Genomic DNA, 9,028 nt, shown 5'->3' with positions numbered 1-9,028 from the left:
GATAGTGATCCCAGAACTGTCAAGGAGGCAGTGGACTCAGAGGATGGAAAATTTTGGAAAGAGGTCATGGTTGATGAAATGGCTTCTTTGGAAAAAAATGAGCCTTGGGATCTAGTGGAGTTGTCCGCTGGAAGGAAACTTATTGGACACCTAATCCTCTAAGGTTTGGTGTGGAAGCTGAACAGTCAAAGGGAATCCAAGCGATCACTTGGAATATGAAACCAAGGGTCATTCCAATGTATTATAAATATGTATCATTGTGAATAATAAAGTATTCAAGGCTTATCCTTCACACCCTTGTCTTTGCCATGGTTATTTCTAACATGGTATCAGAGCTCTAGACGTATTCCTACCATGCTCAAGTATGAGCCACTAGTTTTGTGGCCTACTAATATGGTTTGATTAGTTGGTTATTTTAAGAGGGTTCATTCATTCTGTGACCTCCTGTAACCTGAAGTAACACCTCTTCCTACTTAGACCTGCTCACGACTTTGACTTTCATGTCCTATCAGATGTGTTTATTGCTCCGCTAATACCTACACACATAATGTTAAATCTAAACGTTGGCTCTGTCTCCTCATTGGACGTTGGTATCACAACTTTGTGTATGGTGTGGTTGTTGGAAAATTGAATGTTGTTGATTACTTGTGTTAACCTGCGAGGACCGTACCTAAAATTGCATATGTTGTATGTGGAAGCCTGATGTCATGGGAAATGCGATTGGAAGGTCTCAAATGCTATGGGTCATTGCATATCAGATTAATCAGCCCTATGCACCCATATAGTCTAGCTAAGAAAGCGGTGTCGTTCACTTGAGACTCTGGGCTCCTTATCCATTGGAGGCAGATCCTAAGCACACAGGATTCGTTGCAGCCCTTTCGAAGGACTCTACGTCCATTGCAGCTCAACATTATGATTATAAAAGTTGATTTGACAAAAACAAACAAATGCACAAAAAAATAAGAAAAATAGTATTTGGGTTACAACATCAAGGGAAATCAGCAAATATCCACTGGAAAGGATCAACCGGCGTCTAAAACTTGTCCATCCATACATAGATATTATCATATAATCTTGTTTTCATTTTGGTAATTGATTTTCCCTGATAGATGGAAGGAGAGGGAAAACGAAACTCGCAATCAAATCATGGATGGTATTAACATTGTAGCGCATTTGCAATCATGTCATGACTCTTGGGGCTGATTGTGTGGGCCTTGTTGAAATATTCGAGCACGGCGTTGAGTCGCCATAGCCCAAGAAGAGTCATGCCCTCCCAGTACAACACTTTATCCTTGAGGTGTTCGGTGTCGGGTTCATTTTCATTGGCCAACTGGATGCAATCCTCCGATGCCTTGTCAAACTGACCCAACTTCAGCCACATCTGCGCTCGGTTGTAAAGAGCTTTGGAAAGATGATGTTTTATTTTATCGACATTTGTATCCACTTCGTAGAGCTAAACCAAACCTACTTCAATGCATGTTGTATAACGGTCTATTGCTTTAAACCAAGCCTCCCAAGAGTCTCCACTCCATACCAGTGTTGGCTCCACAATCGACTCCTCCCACGCACAGTTGGCCTGCAACAGTCGGCCTCACCACTGCATAGCAGAAGTGGTATGTATCTGCATCGCATTTTTGTGTGGTTAATTAACTTCGTTGAACACTGGTTGGTTGTAACACTCCACCAGTTGAATGTTGGTTAGTTACACCACTCCATCGGTTGAATGCTACACTACTCTGCCATCGGTCCACAACCCACAGGCATTTTTTTATGTTACATTGCATGCTCCACTGATTCCTACGCAGTTCCATACTCCATTGAAAATGCATTGACTCCTTGGTCCTCACATTCACGTATTCTACCACTATCCATCGATTTTCGTTTTAATACTATGTATTTTTCAATACATACCGTCGATCCATTTGCATTCAAACCACCTGTGTAACATCGCTCGCCCATATACAATTTCATATTCCAATGACATACAATGCATTCGCATATACCTGGTTGTGGGGTCCATATCCATGTCATTAACACATACCATTAAATTCTCTCTCCCATTCCATACAACGCATACCATTAAATCCACTCTCCCATAATACCGCTCTCCCATAGCATCACTTAAATCCATTCCCGATTTCTTTTCATTGTGATGCGGTTTTGTTAATATATACATGAGTGTTAAAAAAACAGATTATGGTCAGGGTATTTCATTATATATGGTGTTGAATTATTATGGTTTGATTATGGTGGATATGAGAACTTTCATGCTCCTTATATGGCATTGATTAATATATATATATATATATGCTCTTTCATATGTGTTGAGTGTGAAGCATGTATGGTTATTATGTAATGGCATATGAAGCTTATATGTGTTGAGGGATAAGTTGCCATTGCTTATATAATGGAACAACTGTTGTTGGTTGAAATCTTGACATGAAACCAAACACAACTGAAATCAAGAGCCATCACTATTTTTGAAGACAATTGCAACCTCTTGTATAATCCAATTGTAGTGACATTGTATTGTGAGTGGGTGTTTCTTTTTGGTTCATAGTTGTGATCAATGTTGGAAGTGTAAGTTTGAGTTGTTGAGAAAAGTGGCTAAAATTGATGCATTAGAGTTGTTGAATAACCTCATTCATTCCATTGTTCATGATATGGTAAAAATTAGCAAGAACACTCTCTCTAATATTCGAACTTGTTTGCAAGATGCACAAGACAAAATTGATTTCTTGTAGCTTGAGTCACAATTACAACAAGAGGGGATACAACAACATAGTCATCATTATCAACCTGTTTTTGTTTAGAACATTGAAATAGACTCCCATAAGCAGCAAGTTGATTCATATCTAGTGCCCAATGAAGCACGAGAGTTACATGCAAATGTAGAAGTTCAGTGTGCACTTCCTAAGTCCATTATTAGACCTTGGGAAGAGCTTGTCCATAACAAGCACATAAATGATCTTGGATATGACAAGGATGTGTCCTTTCATATTCCAAACTATTCCAAGCCCATTCAATTTCAAAGTGTTGGGTTTCTTCATAATAGTTCACCTTCAGTTGTTTCATATTTTGGTCCTCTTCCACAACAAAATGTTAAATGTCAACATTGTGACCGAGTTGGCAATATGAAAGATCATTGTTTTGATCTTCATCCATGTGATCGTTGGCATAAAACTGCTCATTCTTTAAATAGATGATTAAAAAACAAGCTTCCTACAAGAACAAAGATTCATCTTAGATGGATCGTTTCTTGGCAATGGGCTTCAACAACCAATAAGATATTTTAGTCATATAACAGAATTTGCTCTGGAGTATTAAATAGTCTTGCAATGGAGTTTTCTCCATCTTCTCACCTTTTATTTAATAGGGGGGAAGTGATGGTCATCTACAAGCTTCAAAGCCACATCAAGCGAGCCTGAGCCACAACCTGCCACACGAGATTCAGAGTTGTAGCCAGATACATAGTTGCACCTGAGCATGCCTTTGGTTAGTGGTCAGCCTTAAACCATCTATTCGGGGTTGAGACCTCCCTTTTTAGGTTGAGCTTCTCCCTCTTCAAAGAATTGGGAACACTTCCTCTAGAAGAATACTTCAGCTTCTTGCCATTTCTAGAAGAGTTCCAGGAATTGCATTAAGCATTCCAGAGTTTGTGGTCATCCTTAAACCACCACAGGTTGTAGACCTCCTTTTTCCATGTTGATGGTCTCCATCTCCAAAGCATTAGGGACACTTCCTCTAGCAAAAGATTTCAACTTCTTGGCAGACTTGGAAGTTTTCTCGGAACTGCACTAAGCGTTCCAGTGTTGGTGGTTATCCTTAAACCACCCCCTTATACCAACATTTCAAAGATCACATTCAGCTTAGTGTTGCCATGCATTTTTTTCACATTTTGTATTACAGCTCTCTTCTTGGACTCGTACATACCCCTTCAGATTAAGTGGGGAATGTTGGACACCTAATCCTCTAAGGGTTAGTGTGGAAGCTAAAGAGTTAAAGGGAGTCCAAGAAACCACTTGGAATATGAAACCAAGGGTCATTCCAATGTATTATATATATGTATCACTGTGAATAATAAAACATTCAAGGCTTATCCTTCATACCCTTGTCTTCGCCATGGTTATGTCTAAAAAAACCCATTGGTAACAAATGGGTGTTTAAGAAGAAGATGAATGCAGAAGGCAAGGTGGAGAAATACAAAGCTCGGTTGGTAGAAAAATGTTATTCCCAGGTGTCGGGAATTGATTTCGATGATATTTTTTCTCTTGTTGTCAAGTTAGATTCTATTAGATTACTTTTATTTGTTGTTGTTGCTTTTGATTTTGAGGTAGAACGAATGGATGTGAAGACAACATTTCTTCACGAGGATCTGGAAGAAGAGATTTAAATGAAGAAACTAACAACTAGAAGGCTTTGCAATGAAGAGTAAGAAAGAATTGATATGCAGTTTAAAAAAGTCTTTGTATAGGTTAAAACAGTCACCAAGGATGTGGTATCATAAATTTGATACATATATACGAGGTCTTGGCTTCACAAGAAGCAAAGCGGATCACTGTGTGTATTTTAAATAAATTGGTGACCATGTTATTTATTTGGTCTTGTATGTGGATGATATGTTGTTGATTGGAAATGACATAAACTATCCAAGATTTGAAGATCCAATTGTCCTCTAAATTTGAAATGAAGGATCTTAATGCTGCAAACTATATTTTGGGCATGGACATTAAATGAGATCGGGCAAAGAGTAAGTTATGGTTAAACCAGAGGAAGTATGTCGAGATAATATTGCATAGGTTTAATATGGAGGATAGCAAAGAAGTGAAGGTTTTTATACCTGTAGGTGTAAAGTCATCTGTTGAACAGTGTCCCAAGACACAAGAAGAGGAATAGGACATGTCTTGTGTTCCATATGCGAGTGAATTTGGTATCCTGATGTATGCAATGGTCTATACGAGACCAGATATTGCACATGCAATGGGAGTATTGAGCAAGTTTATGTCAAAACCAGGGAAGGAGCATTGGACAACAGTGAAGCGAGTTTTCAGGTATTTGCATGGCACTAGTGATTATGGTTTGTGCTACTAAGGAATACTAAGATTAGACAGAGTTTTGGAGATTCGTGACTTTGTTGATTCAGACTAGGATGGAGATTTGGATCGGAGAACATCTACATGCGGGTATGTTTTTAACCTATTTGGAGGAGCAGTCAGTTGGATGAACAAGAGACAATTTGTAGTGGCCCTTTCAACTACAAATGTTGAATACATGGCAGCCACTTATGCAAGCAAGGAAACAGTTTGGTTGCAGAGATTGTGTTCAAGTATGGGGTTTGTACAACAAGTTATAAGGATAGACTGTGACAGCCAAAGTGCAATTTTTTTTAGCAAAGAACCCTACTTATCATTCAAATACAAAGAGCATTGATGTTCAGTATCACTTTGTGAGGTATATGGTTGAGGAAAAAAAGGTGTTGATGGTAAAGGTGGACACTTTGAAGAATGTTGCAAATGCTTGACGAAGTCTATGACCACTAAGAAGTTTTCTTGGTGTAGAGAAACAATGGGCGTTGTAGGGCTGGACCAATGAATAAGCTCTCTTGTGATCCCCTGTGTGGAAATAAAACAACAAGTGGGAGAATGTTGGGTGTGTGTTATATTCTTTCCACCACTAGCTACACATGTTGTGCGTTGTGTCGGGTGCAACAAGGGGTGGTAGATCCCTTGCACGGGGTTTGGGGCAGCGCCCCAGGAAAAAAAACAAGTTTATGCGGACCCAATAATAGTTTGGAAGACCCAAGGATGGGGGGCGAACCTACCCATGGTTTTGTGCATGGGTTTTGCACGTGGTTTTGGGCATGATGATTTTTTTCCCATGATATTTTGTAGATCCCGTCAAGGGAACTATGGTTATGTTCTAATCCAAGGTTATGGATGGGGGTTTATGAATGCTTTGGTATGTATAAATATGTATCGTAACATTGAAATGACTATAATGAAAAATAAATCTAATAGTCCGAGTTTTGGGATCCAAGGAAAAATATCTATATATATTTGTTTTATGTTCTCGCAATTGTTTATTTTTCTGTTTTTAAGAATCCATTTGCAAGGAACTTTTGCACAGGCTTAAAACCTACAATTGTTACATATTATGATCAAAATTATTGTCATATAGCCATACGAAATTATTATGCAAACCAATAAATACGTTGACACAAATCCACTCTAGCTTACATTGCCATATATCATAAGGTTATTAGCATACATTACTGAACATAAAGAAGTGGTTATGTATCCTAGGTTGCAATCATACTGTTGTTTTCCGTATATCAAGATCACAGTCCATCGATCCATATGAATATATATAAACAAGCCATACCAGGTATACAAACCATAACATTGAGCCACAGATGATATATGTGATCCACTTTGCAAACTCTAATTTTGTGTGATCCTCAAAGTATATGTCACAGAGTATATGATATGAACCTTATATGATACAATGCCACCAAGATATGAACCTCCTATAAAGTGATGCCATATAAACCAAATAATGATGTCGTTGTAAATCCAATTGTAATGTGATGTTAGGATGCAGAGCGATGCCACTAGAGAGATGTAGAGACGCCACTAATGTGGAGTGTGATGTCATCAATCCACTGCTATGGGCCACATAAAAAATAAATCGAGCCATCAAACAATGTGATGGCATAAAGTAAACGAGCCAGAGAAGAATAACGCCATGAAGATGATACAAATCACTTGCCACAGAGACCATACATAGCATATGCAAGCCAATAAAATGTATGGGGACCAACAAACCATGCTAAACATATCTCACAGAGAAGTGAACTATTAAAAAGTATACATGCCATTTAGAAGTAATTGCGAGACTGTAGATGAGTGCCAACCAATCCAAGTCTTCATGAAGAATAGATGTGAGCTTCTCATGGGAGATTGAATTGCATGCTCTTGGATATGGATTGATCCATTTATTTATATACATTTGCATGGTCAAAAATAGATTCCTTCAAGCCGACCTTGAAATCTTGGAGGGGAAATATTAAAATTCAAATTTCCTCTTAAATATATTTCAATTAATTTATTTCCCAATTTGTTATCAAGATAATAATAACATTATTTCCTTTTGAAAATAATAATTTGAATTCTTCAATATAAATCCTCTTTAGGCCACGATGGGCTTTCCTTTGGGACTTAGCGTTTCTATGGGGAAATTCGACATTGCCCAAATTTCAACACTGCTTGCATTGTGAATGGACTTCTTGAGAGCATCAACATAGCTTTTTGGTGTAGTAATGTTTCTAGACTCTTCCCATCTCCTACCCTTGCTCTTGTTGAGATTGGAGTTCTCAATTTTTTCTTCCACTTTCTTACTTGGTAACTTGGTATTTGCATCTTCTCTGTATGAAGTTTCAACCATATAACCAACACTAGTCTTGTCATAAGGTGATTTTTGGCTGCTGAGAATAACATCTAAGGTTTGAGGTATTTTCATATTTTTGTTGAGCTTATCTAGCTCTTTCTTTAATGAGACAATTTATACTTCAAGATTTTCACATTTTTTTCCTTTTCTTTTAGTTGACTATTCAAAACTTCTTCCACTCGTTTTGCTTCCTCCCTTCTAGCCTTTATGAAGATGATTTCGTTGGATAGTCTCTTGTTATTATCTCTGAGGTTATCAATTTAATACACTGATAAGTTCTACTTCAAGATCCATTATGCCTTCAACGATTTCTCCTTCTTTTTCTTTTTTATCTTTTGATTTGTCTATGTTGGATTCCTCATTTATGGCTAAAAATAGGATCTCTCTTCTATCATCATTGGAATAATATTATTCCTCTTCAGAAAAATCATTATCCTCTTTGGAATTGAGATTTTTCATTTCCTAATATTTTCTTTGAAGACCCTTTTCCTAGGTTCTTCTTCATCATCACTATCTTCCCTGTAAGTGTTGAGAAATCAATGCTAGTAGAATTAGGGTTATATTTCTCTTTCTTGATAGTTTCTTGTGAATTTTATTGGCTTCTTTTATATCTTTATTATATTATCTTTCATCAAGAAATTACCAAATTATGTGTGTATGAAGATCACAAGAACAAGAGACATAAGATGTAGGCACTTTACCAAGGAAAAACCCCTATATAGGGGAAAATCCAGTCAAACTTCTTCCTTCAGTAGTTAAGATGAGATAATCCAATACCCTTCAACCCAGACACAGACCTCCTCCAACCACCAAGTCATCTCTTCCTTCCAGAAACTTTGATCTAGATCTTTGACCTTGCAGCGACAACGCTTCAACCTAACAAATCCAGAATTTCGACCTTCCAATAGCAGAATCTTTGACCCAACAATTTCAAAATTTCGACCCTCCCAGTAGTAGAACTTCGATCCAGAAAATAGCCCAGTAACTTCGCATAAAAGAGAGAGAGAAAGAGAGCCCAAAAACTTCGACTTGTACTTCTTCCTTCTTCCCCTTGAACTTCACACTTTTTCTACACTTCCTTGATGTGTATCGAACTTGTCGAGTTGATGTCCAAATAGATCGAATTGCTCTTGTATATATAGTCTCTTATGTGGGTCAAAATGTCTTCTTGTAGGCCGACTTCATCAAGTGAGGGCCAACTTGGTGCGGAGGTGACAAAACACATTATTGACTCAATAATAAATATTTTTACATGATACAAAAGCCTAAGAAGAGTCACATTAAATGGACAATGACTCTAATGACTCAATATAAAACCTGGAAGTCCACAATGGGGACTTCGACCTATAAAATGATGACCCAAGCATGAAACCCATGCTTTAATAAGTCATTTTAATAATAATAAAAAAATATTTTTCATACTTTGACTCAAATATAAATATGAAGACCGTACCTAGTTACATTCTTCAATAGTAAGGACAGTTAACAACAAAATGTCCTATCTTACCACTGTTAAAACAAATAAGAGGTAACATATCTTTGAATTTTGATTTTCTCTTTAGATTTCTAACTAGATGAGCCA

This window comes from Pinus tabuliformis, chromosome 6, assembly GCF_031772625.1.
Source record: "Pinus tabuliformis cultivar Carrire ecotype Pingquan chromosome 6, CPIR1, whole genome shotgun sequence".
Classification (NCBI taxonomy): Eukaryota; Viridiplantae; Streptophyta; class Pinopsida; order Pinales; family Pinaceae; genus Pinus; species Pinus tabuliformis.
The sequence above is the reverse complement of the archived record's forward strand: the minus strand, read 5'-3'. Positions refer to the sequence as shown.